Consider the following 14,924-nt stretch of genomic DNA (forward strand, 5'->3'; position numbering starts at 1 on the left):
GTGCCGGCTCGAAAATACATACCCCTGCCAAAAAGCGCAACGGGGACATGCTCATTTCGGAAAGGCACAAAGAAACTTGCTCATTGATAACTACTGGGGCCTTGGGTTCACTTGGGCTATATTTTGGGAACGCGCGTGGTCATATTTGAAGACTACCATCGTATCGAGCACGTTCACATTAGTCTGGACAATTGTTTCGGTCCTATTCGACGAAATTCAAATCTTGAGGGCGGGAAAAATTTTTGCAGAAGCCCGGCGGAAATGTGGTAACTAGTATCGTATCGACCACATTAAATTATCTCGGACATCGACTTTACTCAAAATCTACAAACGTCAAAATTCGGGAATACAGTGGGCCAAATTTGGGAGTGGCCCGGGTCAATTTTCAGGACTACCATAGTATCGCACACATTGAAATTAGCCTGGACAACTATTTTTTTCAAATAGATGGTCATATTTGGCGGGTGGGTTGAGCCAAATTTTGAGGGTGGGATGGGCAACAATTTCTGAATGAGCTGGGTCTAATTTTGACTCACCATCTCATTAGCCATAGGTAAACTATGCTTCGGCATCTGCAACGCTAGCTTGGTTTCAGCTAGTTTGTAACAGCTTTTATAAAACAGAGCAAAAAAAAAAACGGGGGACAAAGATTTAGCCGGAGCATCTACATCTTTGTCGTCCATGTATTTTTTGCGCTAGGTTTCCAAAAAAATTCAGCGTCTTAATTATGGTTCCTGCTTTGAAATCGCGATGTCCGAAGGTCACTTCGATGTCATGTAGATCCCTCAGACTGAAACTCGAATTTTGTAATGAGCAGAGCTACCGCTGAAAAACACACAGTTGGCAGAACGCTGTAAAAATAACAATAGAGCAGAAACAATTAGGAGCGATAGACGGTGTGCCTTGAGGCCTAATGCAGTTCTGATGCTAAGGAAGCCAAAAGTTGAAGCAGCTATAGAGTTTACGTACTATACAACCACATGCAAGTGTGCCTATTAAGAGCGGCGTGGACTACTTTCCTTTAGGCAAACTTCTTGTAACTCAGAGTGAGTTTTAATTGTGTTCGCCTAGTTCCCTGATCCACGCGCTTCCAAACAAATTTACCAGAAAGTGCCCACACTTTCAGTTATCTCGAAAGTGGAAGAAATGTACCTAAGTACTTCCAATAATGTCACCCCAAGTTGAGCCTCATCAATATCGTATTATCAAGCTTTCAAGGCTCTATAAGCAGTTGAGTGTCTTTGATAGGCTAATCAGGACAAAACTTTCGTACGAATATGTTGCTGCGCATTCGTTTCTCCTCTCCTCTTCGTCTGTTCTTGATGCACGTTTCCTGCAGCGACCGCCTAGAAAGCGCAGCATTTTGTGCGTCTAGCAGCACGCTTCACTTATGTTCCTGTCTTGCCCGTCCACATGTAATTTTCTTTATTTCCTCTTTGGATGGTCGCGGGGCGCTGTCGTAGCCATGAATGCGTTTCACGGCATGTATGCACAAAAGACAAGAGTGCAATCATTGTTTTTGTAATGATCTTTTTTTAGAGCGTTGACTTGTAAACAATTTTCAATCGCACTGCTGCCTTTACTATTTATTTTCTGCGCCTGAAAGGCCCGCAAGGGGGCATTATACGAGGGGCTGTCCAATGCAAAGCATTAAATAATTATGTGAAGGAAGCCAGCAGTCACCGAAACCAAGGAGCCTCGGGGATGTTTCACACTATATATTTGGAATTAATAAACACCACAAACTAGGAGAGGAAAGAAAATCATCCCTTATGCTCCTTGGTTTCGGTGTTGTTGGTTTCCGTCAGGTATGTCATAACGAGCACATCTTTTTCATTCTCCTGTCCGCCCGATTAGTAAATAATTATATTTTGATTTATTCAAGTGGTCAAGGGCAAAACGTTGTACGGTTTCCATTAGCAAGCTCTTTACTCTGGGCAAGCTGGGTGAAGAATGAGCCCCCCCCCCCCCCCCCCCCCTTATGTAACACCCCCAATCCCGGGGGCCTTTAAAGTAATAAAGTGAAGTGAAGTTGGATTCTTGATCTCGATGCACGGATTTCAAGTGGCCAATACGGAGTGATTGGTGATTGTCTCGGATGATGAGGAAGTGCTCAGGGGTGAAAAGCAGGAGTGGTGACCTTGGCATAAGTGGCGTATGACTAGCGTGGTAAAGATATTCTCATATTCTGATTTTGGACAGGTTCCTGGGCACTGTTAAGGTTAATCTGATTAGGCTCCAGACGGCGGATGCATATTTAAGTTACGGCTTAAATAAAATTAAATACCTGGTTACAGGTGACATAATTACCAGTGTTCGCAGCATGTCCGCTGACGGTGACGGTTAAGACCACTTGACAGCCTTCGGAACTTTTGGACTCATAAATGAATGTAGGCGCAGTATCGCCGCTTAGGTGATATGTCACACAAAAAATGGGATTTCAAAATTAGTGGTCTAAATATTGAGCCTGATGGTATATCTTTATAAAATTAAACCTTGCACGTAATCCGAATTTCAGTATTAAATATGTGCATAACTGTTCTTTTCGATTTGGCATTGCAGGGCGGGTAATGCTGTCTCAGGATACGGGAGACTGCGTACGATAACGTGCCCCGAAAGGGTACGTTGAGAGTTCTTTTTCAACCTCTACAACGAGAAATAAATGGTATTTCTAGAATTGAGCTCTTTGGTAAAGCAGGAAAGTGCATGTTTTTTTTTTAATTTTAACCACAGACCTAGGCCACTCTTTTTTAACGGCTTCTTTTCTCAAAAGCTCGGCGCCTGGGATAGTCATATAAGGTGGTAAAATATTGAATTATAGAAAAAAAAACCGTGTAACCGTCTAAAATTGCGTAAGCGCACGTGTTGCCACTTTTAGAAAAACGCATTCCCATCAACTGCCTCAGAGAACCCTATGTGTTGTTCACATATCGCTATCTTCTCTGACCAACACACGTTTCTCCTCTTCTTTTTGAAAGCTTACCGGGCGAGCATTATTCCCCTGACGACGGGGTCATTTGTGCAGACTACGCTTCATGTGGTCAAGCACACAGGGTGCAGTGATGAAGACATGCGTGGTCCTCCCTTTATTGAATTGAGCGTCTTCATGAAATGTTGGATTGTGCAGCGCTAATCCAGTTATGTTGACATCAAGTGCAGATCCAAAAGCTGGTTGGGAAGAATATGGTCACCAAGAGCTAGAGCCTGTTTCTCCTAACGTAAGATGATTCATGACAAATAAAAAAGTTAAAATTTCATTAGCACGCCTGCATCCGTGTTATCTGCTTCTGCTCCGGTGTCGTTTTAGTCGCTCTAGTAAGAAGTAGCTATCTTTCAGACTGTGTCAATTAGACTGCTAAGCACTCGGCGTAGGCTCAATAAATGGCACTTTAATTAGTCAAGCTACTAATTCAAAACAACTCGTGACCATGTCACTACCGCGACCTATTCGTCATCTTTAACTATTCAAATTAAGGTTTGTTCCTGATCAAAGAAACGCCAAAGATTTGTCCTTTAAAAATGATTGGGGGCCAGTAACGCCACTTGATTATGTTAATAACCGAGGAGGTAGTACTAATACCCAGAACGAAGGCTGTGGCGAAAATGACAAGAACGAGTAAACTTTGGCATCTAGTTTTTAATTGGTCTGAACAAAAAAACTGGCCTCAAAAGATTAACTATAGCGTGTAGTGAATGTTAGTAGAGGTATTTCCTGCCTCTTGTTATAAAGGCATTAAATGCTACGAAATGTAGCGGCTTCTACTAGCTCTACAGGTGGTGTACATATTCCTTAAAGTGGTTCCTATTACTACTTTCTAGAGATAGTCGATATCACTAGCTAGCACTTACTACCTGGAGGAAAGAAGAGAAAATTCCGTTTTTCATTCTAGAATAAGAGGAAAGGAAATAAAACACTGTTGGTGGTCTTAGCAGTGCCTTTATGTCAAAATATTTTTTTATTCTAAACTTCTTTATAGAAAAGTGCACGTTAAGAAGCAGTAGAAGTAAGCCGAAACAGGCTTGGTGTGAAAATAAATCATAATAAATTAATTTTATCCCACACACGATACTGCGCGCTTTGACAGAAGCTGATATGAAAGCTGCGTATTCAGCTGGCAGTTGTATTTTTTTGACATACGTACAGTAATCACATCACACAAACATTTTCGTACTTTATCAACGTCGAATACCTGAGCCGAGCCGCTCATTTTTGGTGAGTGACTCAACGTCTGGCCCTATAGAAGGCACTGTAAATTATATGGAGTTGAGTTGGCGAAATGGTGCGTGGTAGCTAGTTGATTCTGTTGAGTAGCTTTCCTTTCTTACAGTCCTAGGGAAAACTAACCTCCTGGAACTGTCACTTTCCTAAACAGAGACAATCTTGATTGCTGCTTTCGTTATTAAAGCACATAACTGTTCAGTTTTATTACCACCTGTCTAAGCTTACGTGTACCTACGTTGCTGAAAAAAATCCGGCCTCGGCAGGTGCGTTCCAATCAGGCCGGCAAGGATTGTGCTATATTGTTGCACTCTAAAAGATTCCAGATTTAACCAAAACGCTCCTTCTTCCCCTCCCCACCTACGGCGTCCCTTACTGGCCCCATCTCACTTTCATAAGCTAAACCTCATGCACCATACCACCCAAAATAAATGGTCTAGGGAACTGACGCAGCACATTCAGTTGTTCCCTTTCGAGAAAACAAAAGCAAAGGAAAGTGTCGCTTTTTATTGCTCTCATTTTTTCGGACACATGCAGAAATCTTTCCATGCGCGCGAAAATTACCATAAACATGCCCAAAGGATACATTTTGGAGCTGGCAGTTCACAAGACGAGGGAATATTGTCTTGTCATCCTTGATGGACAAAACCATCGGCCTCATCATTGTGGAAAAAAATATTCTACCTAAAATTGTTTCCTCATGTGCTCAAAGTTTATAGATAATCGCTATTTGGTGATGATGTAGTTCTAAGGTGCTTGGGTAATAAACATCTTTGTAAAGAAAAACCAGAATGTTTTCCCCTCTGTGTCGAGGATACATATTAAGTGATTTCGCAACAGGTTTTTCACGGTTAGTCGCGCTTGTAGTCCTGGCTACTCTCCTGCTTGTAAGTATTTCTGGAGGTGAATACCACAGCTCAACAGCTAAACTAAACGTAAACCGTTTCTTCCTCCTTCTCAACTAGTGCACACTCAAGCGTAATCGACCAGCCTGCCCGGAGGGTTGCTTCTGCTATCTGGAGGTTGGAAGCCGCGCTTATGGAAAGTGCTTTCCCATTCATGGTTCCCTCCCTCAAGGCGTGAATCCAGTTTATTTTAAGCGTATGCAAGAGACGTACCTGCGAAATAGAGGTTGAGCTGCTCGAGGAGATGATCGCCACTAAATAAACAAATTAATTAAATATTCCCTTAGTTTTGTTGTTTTTATTGTGCTCTTTGCTCAGAGCTGTACGGGTGTTTTGCTCTTAGTTCTCGCTGAAAACAACACTCAATGTTGAATGGCACTCTTTAGGCAAAACGTGGTTGATGCAATTTATTGTGCAAAAGTTTCACTAAATTGTTTTCATCGGCAAAATTCTTATATGCCTGAAAATGAACTATGAGGCGCCGTTAGTAGTGACACAGCACTACTCCAGAGGTACCAATCGCGACAAGAATCTTCTCTTGTCTTGTGTCTTCCAAACATTGTCTTGTCTTCCAACCCGCAGCGACGCCGACATATCAGCTTCGCTGGCCACTGCACGACAGCACAGTGCTGTCACCGCAGCCTCTCACGTCTCGTGCTAAACTGCAGCACGCTCTCGCGCTGTGCATTGCACGCTCTTCACCAGCTTCCATCTGCGGCGTGAAAGGATCAGATCAGCTTAACCTACTTCAGAGCTTAAATTCAGTATAGTATCGACGCCAGACGTGCCGACGATCCAGCAGAGCAAATGCAAGAGCCAACCAGGCTAGACATATGCATTCGCACGTCTATTCGGTTTAAATACGTTAAAACCCTGCCATTATCTCTCCCTAATCAGCATCTAAGTTCCGAGGTTTTACCATCCCTTGGCAAACAAAGGCTTTGCAACAAATGCATTTCGAAAGTAAGGTGTGAATTTCATATTTATTTTGTATTTTTGTCCGCATACTTAAATACTAAAAACGAATGCTTTCTTAATATGTTTGAAGTAATATTTTAAATATTCTTAATAATATGTGAAAAATACAACTCTCGCCCGCCTAGCATATTTGGTACACATTAAAAATACACTAAAAATCGACAATAGATTAGATTGCTTTAAAAATATATTTCGTTCCGCTTAAAAAAGCGTTACTAGTCAGCTTAACCGAACGAGACTGATTAAAGCTTTCAGGGTTAGGACTGATGACTAAACCGCCGACGGAACCGTTTGGTCGATGACCCTTTTAAAGCGTAAGCATACGGAATCCCATACATAGGAAAATATAGTGTTGCCATCAATCAAGAGGTCGATGACGTTCAACGGGAAAGATGTCGCCGCAGCTCGAATGCCGACATAAAGCGACGTCAGCAAAGGGAAGTGTTTTGACAAGCGTAATACTTAACTTGCTTAATATATTCTGTCTAGAGACGACACATTATTTGACCAGGTGAAGCGTTTCTGGCACGAAAACTGTGGGTCCTTAAGTTGTCGCAAAAGTGTGGAACTGGTCGCGTTCGAATCTGGGGGCGATCTAGAACCGATAAGCTAGTTGTAACTTGCGTCAGACATCGGTCAGGGGTCCAACTGTCAACGAACGAATCTATGGGCGTCTATGCGAACCGGTCGGCTTTGTGAGTCAGGGTCCTTTTCACCGCCATGTTCGGGCCTGGAGGTACCCAAGGCTCACTTGCCGATCTTATGCTATCATATTCGCCACTTGTAATATAATTAAATGGTGGTTGTCATCCTACCACATGCGACGATAAATGAAAGGGCGGCAGAAATGAACAGTTTTTGCTGTTCCACGAAATATGATTTTGAGCACTTGATTGTTCTACGGCAGTTTGAAGTGCGCTGCAAATATATTGAGGACTGCCCGTTTGTTAGAACTGAATAAAACTTTGGATGAATTATTTTCATAGTTCCGAAAGTAAACATTTAATAATTTTTCAATATGCAAATGTGATTCCCCAAAGCGCAATTTTCAGCACTAGGTTGTTCTACGGCATCTTGAACGGCGCTGAAAATATGTTTACGAGGACCGCCCATGGGTCAGAAATGAAGTATACTTTGAACGAATTAAATGCATATTTACGAAACGACACCTTTAATACATTTACGATATGCTAAAACCACACACACACACACACACACACACACACACACACACACACACACACACACACACACACACACACACACACACACACACACACACACACACACACACACACACACACACACACACACACACACACACACACACACACACACACACACACACACACACACACACACACACACACACACACACACACACACACACACACACACACACACACACACACACACACACACACACACACACACACACACACACACACACACACACACACACACACACACACACACACACACACACACACACACACACACACACACACACACACACACACACACACACACACACACACACACACACACACACACACACACACACACACACACACACACACACACACACACACACACACACACACACACACACACACACACACACACACACACACACACACACACACACACACACACACACACACACACACACACACACACACACACACACACACACACACACACACACACACACACACACACACACACACACACACACACACACACACACACACACACACACACACACACACACACACACACACACACACACACACACACACACACACACACACACACACACACACACACACACACACACACACACACACACACACACACACACACACACACACACACACACACACACACACACACACACACACACACACACACACACACACACACACACACACACACACACACACACACACACACACACACACACACACACACACACACACACACACACACACACACACACACACACACACACACACACACACACACACACACACACACACACACACACACACACACACACACACACACACACACACACACACACACACACACACACACACACACACACACACACACACACACACACAGACACACACACACACACACACACACACACACACACACACACACACACACACACACACACACACACACACACACACACACACACACACACACACACACACACACACACACACACACACACACACACACACACAGATATATATATATATATATTGAAACGTGCTCGAAGCCCCGTTTAGGTGAGGTATCTTTTTTAATTAAAATAATATATTTGAAATACCGAGCATGAAACTTCAGCAACATATTTCCTGAACAATATTAGTGAAAACAAAACATATTTATTATAAAAAATAAATACCCCACCGTATTTTTCAAACGTATTAATTTTCGCTAAGGGGCATTGCAAGATCTTGCATGGCCCACATAACCCGCATTACACTGATTAATGAAGCCAATCTTCTCCTACAATACTTACGATGCGATTTACTATTACCGTCTTCTGTTAAGTCTCTCACCTACATAACATTAGTTCACCCAAAGCTGGAATATGAATGTAGAGCATTGCTTACTTGACGGCAACTCTTGAATCAGTACAAATTCGCGCATTCAGATTGCTCCTCTCAGACTTTTCTTAATGTTCTAGTGTCACTGCCATGGAATGTAAACCTAAGCTGCCTGACATTTAAACACGATGGAAAATTTACACGCTGTGACTCACAAATTTTAGCACTTAATCCTCACATATTTAAAACCAGCTCATCAGGTCTCTCTTCGCAGTAGTCCGGTTAAAGCTATTTATCTTCCTAGATTAAGTAGCACTGCGCACTTGCATTGTTTCTTTGCACAGACAACAGTAGACTGGATATGTTTCTCATTTGAGGGTCACAGTGTGTCTACTTTGATACGCAGTGGAATAAAGAGAATAAATCCTCAACTTGTGATAAGTTCACAGATTCAGCAAAGCTTGCGTGAAGCATCGAAGTCATGTTCCGCTGCCCCTGAGTCTGATCGCGTTAGTTACAAAGAGCCTGTGCAGAGCAGCTAATAATGCTACAGCAGACGTGATTTTTAACATCTTCTCACCCTGGGTAAGGCTTATCATAAATATTTTTGCAGTACCATTGAAACTTGGCTGGTTTGGTATAAATGCATATATAGTGGAACAGCGCAGTCGGACGAAATAGAGACAGAAAGAAAAAACATAGAATGCACTGACTCGCCACTACATTCTTTCTTGAGAAAACCACATATTTATAGCAACAAACAAGAACCTGCAACACCGGCGCACCTGCTAAAGTTCAATAAAAAAAATTCAGCAGTTCGTGACAGAACCTTTACATTGAAAAACCGATAAGGCACCTGAACAGATCATGCATGAAGCCGCCACGGTGGCTCAGTAGTTATCGTGCTAGGCTGCTGACATGAAAGATAGAGGTTCGATTCCGGCCGTGGCCGTCGCATTTAATGAGGCGAACAAAGAGACGCCTGCATAGTGTGCGATTTCAGTGCGCGTTAAAAAACCTAAGGTGATAAAAATTGTCCTAAGCCCTCCGCTGCGGCTTTCTTCATAGCTTGGGTCATTTTGGTAAGTTAAATTTCATAAACCAAATCAGATCATGCACTGTCAAGAAAAACATCTTTTTCTCCTACTAACATAAGGATGGCTGACTAACGCATTCCTCTATGCTTTTCCGAATAAAATAAGCCTCTATTAACCCATGCACTGTCTGAATTCTGTGATGAGATAGAATGCTAGTGAGGGTGAGTAATAACCACTACATTTTCTTGATTTCACTGTGCACTCCTGATAGTGCTCCTTCAGGCGGGAATAGCTTGATTACGAGAACGACCTAAGGTGTTCCCTAAGCTGAATATTAATATATCGGCCGGTCTGTGCTATACAAACTTTTTCCCATAATAGAAGAGTCATCGCTCGTATGTGTTGTTTTCTTCTGCCTGTATTTCGTTCGGCTGCGCTGTTCCACTCAATATGCATGCTATTGCAGGTACCGACCAATCGAAACGCATGCTTTTGGGGCATCCTATTTGCGATAAAGTCATGATAACATCATTTTTTGGGGGCATATTGCGACTTTATTTCTCTATGTGCGAATGGGAAGAAAAAAATAATAAAATTTCATGCGTGCATTTCTTCTAAACTAAATTCTTGGCCGTGAACAACTACCCTTAGCAGTGATGCGTTTATACATTCGGTACGAAAGGAGTACTGATTGAAAATTCCTTCAAATATGTTAAAGGCGATTGTATGTTTTGCAGGTTCAGTCAGCATGCTCAGCGTCTTGTACAGCACTGACCAGGACACAATATCTTGCGCTGTCATGCGCCTTGAAAGAGACTAGCACTACGCTGCTAACCCATCTTCGCGTTTGAAAGTAGTGATCACTGCTCCAAGGTATTCTATGAGTGAATATGTTTCAGAGCAAAAACCTTGGTGAACGCGAACAAATCACCTCTCAAAGTGACCAGTTATGAGGTCGCTTTGTCCAAGCAGCACAGCATGTCTGCTAGCCGCTACTCCATAATAACCCGTCTTAGACTTTAGGGTTCACTTGCACCTCTGAATTTCTGATTACAGCATATTTAATCAGTACACTCTCGACGTACGCAGTTTTAAAAACGCGAGGGAAGAAAGGCGACTTGGCGGAAAGATTCCGAGCACAGGCAAAACCATCAAGCTTACAGTCTAAGGAAAAAATTAGAGGTTATGTTTAGAGCACTACCGAAAGCAAGAATACTATTGCGCCTTGTAGTCAGAGAAATTGGCGCCGGTGCACTTTTTTCAATCACAGAGTACAAACTTTTGCAAAGAGGGGAAATATGACAGAGCTGCAATTATCGCTTTTCAGGAATTGACCACGGCACAACGGGCACAATTTAAGGTGCACGAGTTCTAGAAAATCTGCACGTTTTTCATGACTTGCTTACAATAAACAGCACAGCGAAAACTGGAAGGCATATTCTTTTATTGCAGCAATAGAGGGGGACAAAGCAAAGCGAGTCAAAACACCAGTGCTGAGTAACAAGTGAAATTTATTTCAAGCTGTTGGAGTATGCACGAAAAAATACGGTCATTAATCGACATAGTTCAACTCTACACTGACTTCGCTTCCATTAAACAACTTAATGATGTTTGTCGCGCATTCAAACTTCCACTGTCTATTCGTAGCCTCTGAAAACAGTACGCATGTCATTTGCTACTCTTTATTTGCGGTCGTGTTCAATATTTTCATGATAACCCGGACATTAAGACACACATTGTTCCATCAGGCGACCAGGACCAGACACACACTACACATTCCCTAGACCTGTCCCATATATCGAATCCTATGTCCTGGGCCAACAGGAGCAATGACTCATCAGTATTTATATCATCCTCCCCTTAGTATTAGTCAGGGAGAGCAGGTATTCGAGCGCTGGATTCGGACAGGGGCGCTTCAGGACGCGCCTATGCGTCATGGGTATCATGAAAAACAGCTCCCAACGGCTGACAAGCGGCCATACTGTGACGCACCAATGGACATTCCTGATGCGCGGCACATGTTATGGACGCGCCCAGCAACAGCTTTGGTACTCAAACGCTTCACCAGGAAGGCGGGCCTGCGATATAATCACAAATACGACAACGATATGTGTACAAGAGATAATGGTTAGATCGGCGCACTTTTTATCTTTTTTGCGAAACTCCTTCGCCAGCCAATCGGCACCCACATACTCAAGCCTCTTTTATTAAAATAAATGCATTTTGCCACAGTGGAAGCGATAATAAAATATAGAATGCTGTCTTAATTCATTTTGACACTTCGGGGCCAAACTTGGCCCCGAAGTGTCAAACTTTAGCCGTGCGATGTTGCTTTCAAGGCAGTAGCTTGAACTCGAAGAGACCTTGAAGTTGACATTTTTATAGGACATCATCAGTCCTCAAGATACCTGCAGCCTTGCCGCCATTCCTGTGTTATAATTAAATACGTATACATATTTTTCATGCATTCCACTCCCTTCTGTAATGCTTTCAGAGGCCTTGAAGGTATTGAAATAAAAAATGGTTCACTGCTCACTGCTCGTGCTTTTCCAACAACTTGCATGAGGAGTCCAAGGCATACACAGCCTTCCAAAGGATGCCGCACGAAGATCATGGTCGGCAGAGTCGGAATCCCGCCTATCGACACACTGTCAGGATAACGTAAAATCCACACAGGGCCCCTGATTGGTGAACTTGTGTCAGCAAAAAAGAAAACAAACTCGGCATCGGTAACTCCAAAAGTAGGCTCAGCTGTCTTCGGGCTCAGAAAACTGATCACCCTGGGTAGCACTCAACATAACGATGACGGAAATTTTGGAACAGGGTGCTCTCAACAATGAGAACAGTGTCTAGCATTGTACCATCACATAACGATGACGGAAATTTTGGAACAGGGTGCTCTCAACAATGAGAACAGTGTCTAGCATTGTACCATCGGTTCATTCAATGGTGACCGTAGTAATTATAGAGTATTTTCGCCGTAGGAAGCAAATGTGGCCATGCTCTGTGACATCAACAAGAAGCAAATAACCCGGAAACAAAACATTACGGAATTTATAGGAAATGTTAACTGACGTCGTGAGAACGCAACCTACAGAGGCCTGGTACTGAGTGGTCAGGCCTCCGTAGCTCTTGTTTTTGTTGTATCGATTATCTCTGAACAATAAAAACTAAACAACTGCCCAGTGCAGCACCGGCATTTTGCACAATTAACAAATGCACGTGCCACACATGTGCCAAATATGCATGTGTTCTTACACTAAACCGTCAGCTATGAAGCCTCTGATATGCCTAATTTATGTCTTTTTGGTCATTTTGAGAGCTCCGTTTGTAAAAAACTGTCGACTAGAACCAGAAACATCTACAAATATACTGAGATTGGCATTTCATCAAACGGTGCAGAAGCAGCCTCTTTTTGGTGCAGTATGTCTTTTTAGAACACTGCATGCAAGCAAGAAGACCACAAATTTTGTTTTACTTACTCTTATCAACCGTTATTTCTATTAACAATTCATACCGATAACACGTAAATACTTTTTCTTTGTAACGAGATAAAACTTCTATCATACATGGCGGAAGTGTAGCGATTGCGAAAACATTAAGAAATATGGTCCGTGGCTACAGTCTTCTCATACTTCTTCTAGAGTGGTTTTCTTGTACACAAGCATCACTCACCACCAGCTACAGTAACTCAGCGTTGTGATGACGCCACAAAGTGACGTGACCTCTCTCAAAAAATCAGGAAATTTTGTTACGGAAAACCGGAAACTGCATGAACACAATCTAAACGATATCGCATTAAAAGCTCTATGGTATGGGGCATTGTGCTGCGGCCACCGCGTTGGATGTGTTGGTTCTTTGAATTTCTTGTTTTTTAGGGGGGCCAAGAGGTTCGCGAAATATCCATAGTTTCTTCCTCCATCTCTTGTGTATGTTCACTGGCCAGTACTAAGGTCGCATATAAAGGATTTGAACGGAGCTCCCTTGTTGTCGCCGCAGGTGTAGTGAGTTCACTTGCCGACGACGCGCCTACAACACCAAGAGCGTCCAGATTGCTACCTCCACAAGCCTACTGCCATGGAATCGTGACAGTGGTTGCAGTTATACAGGTTATACAGGTTCCGCTTATTCTCGCCGCGAGCCAGCATTAAGTAGCTTGTTTTGTTTGCTGGAAGCAGTTATACCGATACAACATGTTTGAAGAGCTTTAGTTGCTGTCAAGGATACCAACTGGGTAAGGATTTTTCAGGGGTTCCGGACGTTGCTTGCACCTCAATGGGAGCAAAGCTGAAAATAGATGAATAATAAAATTTTCAATAGATTCCGCCAGAGCGACTGCACGCCTTGTCCCCATTTATGAAACACTGAGGTATTGCACACGATCAAAGACCAAGTAAATATATTTTCGTAGTAGATCATAAGACGCACGATATTATTTCAAGCCCACTGTTTAAAACCTGAGTTCTGTAGTGAATGAAGTTTGGCCATTTCTAGCTATTAATAACAAAATTATAGCAAGCTCCTCTTTAGATCTGAGGCTCCTCACAATGTAATCGATCCATTGGCCATACAGAGAGAGAGCAGGAGGATGACGGAGGAGGAGGAAGAGGGAAAAAGGGGTGAGGGGAGAAAAAGATGAAGGAGAAAAGACAGTGGCAGGAAAATAAAGCGACTATGTAAAGTCACAGCGTTCAGTAAACTCACAGCCTATCGTACAGGCAAGAAGTCTTCAAAAAGTGGAGCAGTTCCTTGGTGGCCTTCACCGCCGACGACCGCCGCGGCCAGTGGCCGAGTATCTTTCAGAAGAACTTTAATGGCCATGCAGGTGCCGGCACTTGACGCTTGCAATATTTCAAAGGCATCATCTATCAATAAACTGCAGTCTAATAAGAATTATAACGGGCAGTAACAAGTTGTAAAACCACTTGATACATGACCATCTCCAACCTCCCATTTGGAGCGTGCGGAACTTACACTTCAGTAAGCTTGAAGGACATTAGTAGGACTGCAATCTACTGATCCTTAAATCACGCTGTGGCAGTGCACAGGCTTGCACAACGTAGAAGGGGGCCTTCTACAGTTCTTGCAAGCCTTTAAGCGGACACCAGTCATGATATCTTGGGAAGCGCGCGATCGAAACTCTGGACTGTGTCTTAAAGCCATCAGCGCTCTTCGCTGCTTTTCTCAGAAGGTATGAAAAAAAAGGTTGAGCATT

This window comes from Amblyomma americanum, chromosome 9, assembly GCF_052857255.1.
Source record: "Amblyomma americanum isolate KBUSLIRL-KWMA chromosome 9, ASM5285725v1, whole genome shotgun sequence".
NCBI classification, from domain to species: Eukaryota; Metazoa; Arthropoda; class Arachnida; order Ixodida; family Ixodidae; genus Amblyomma; species Amblyomma americanum.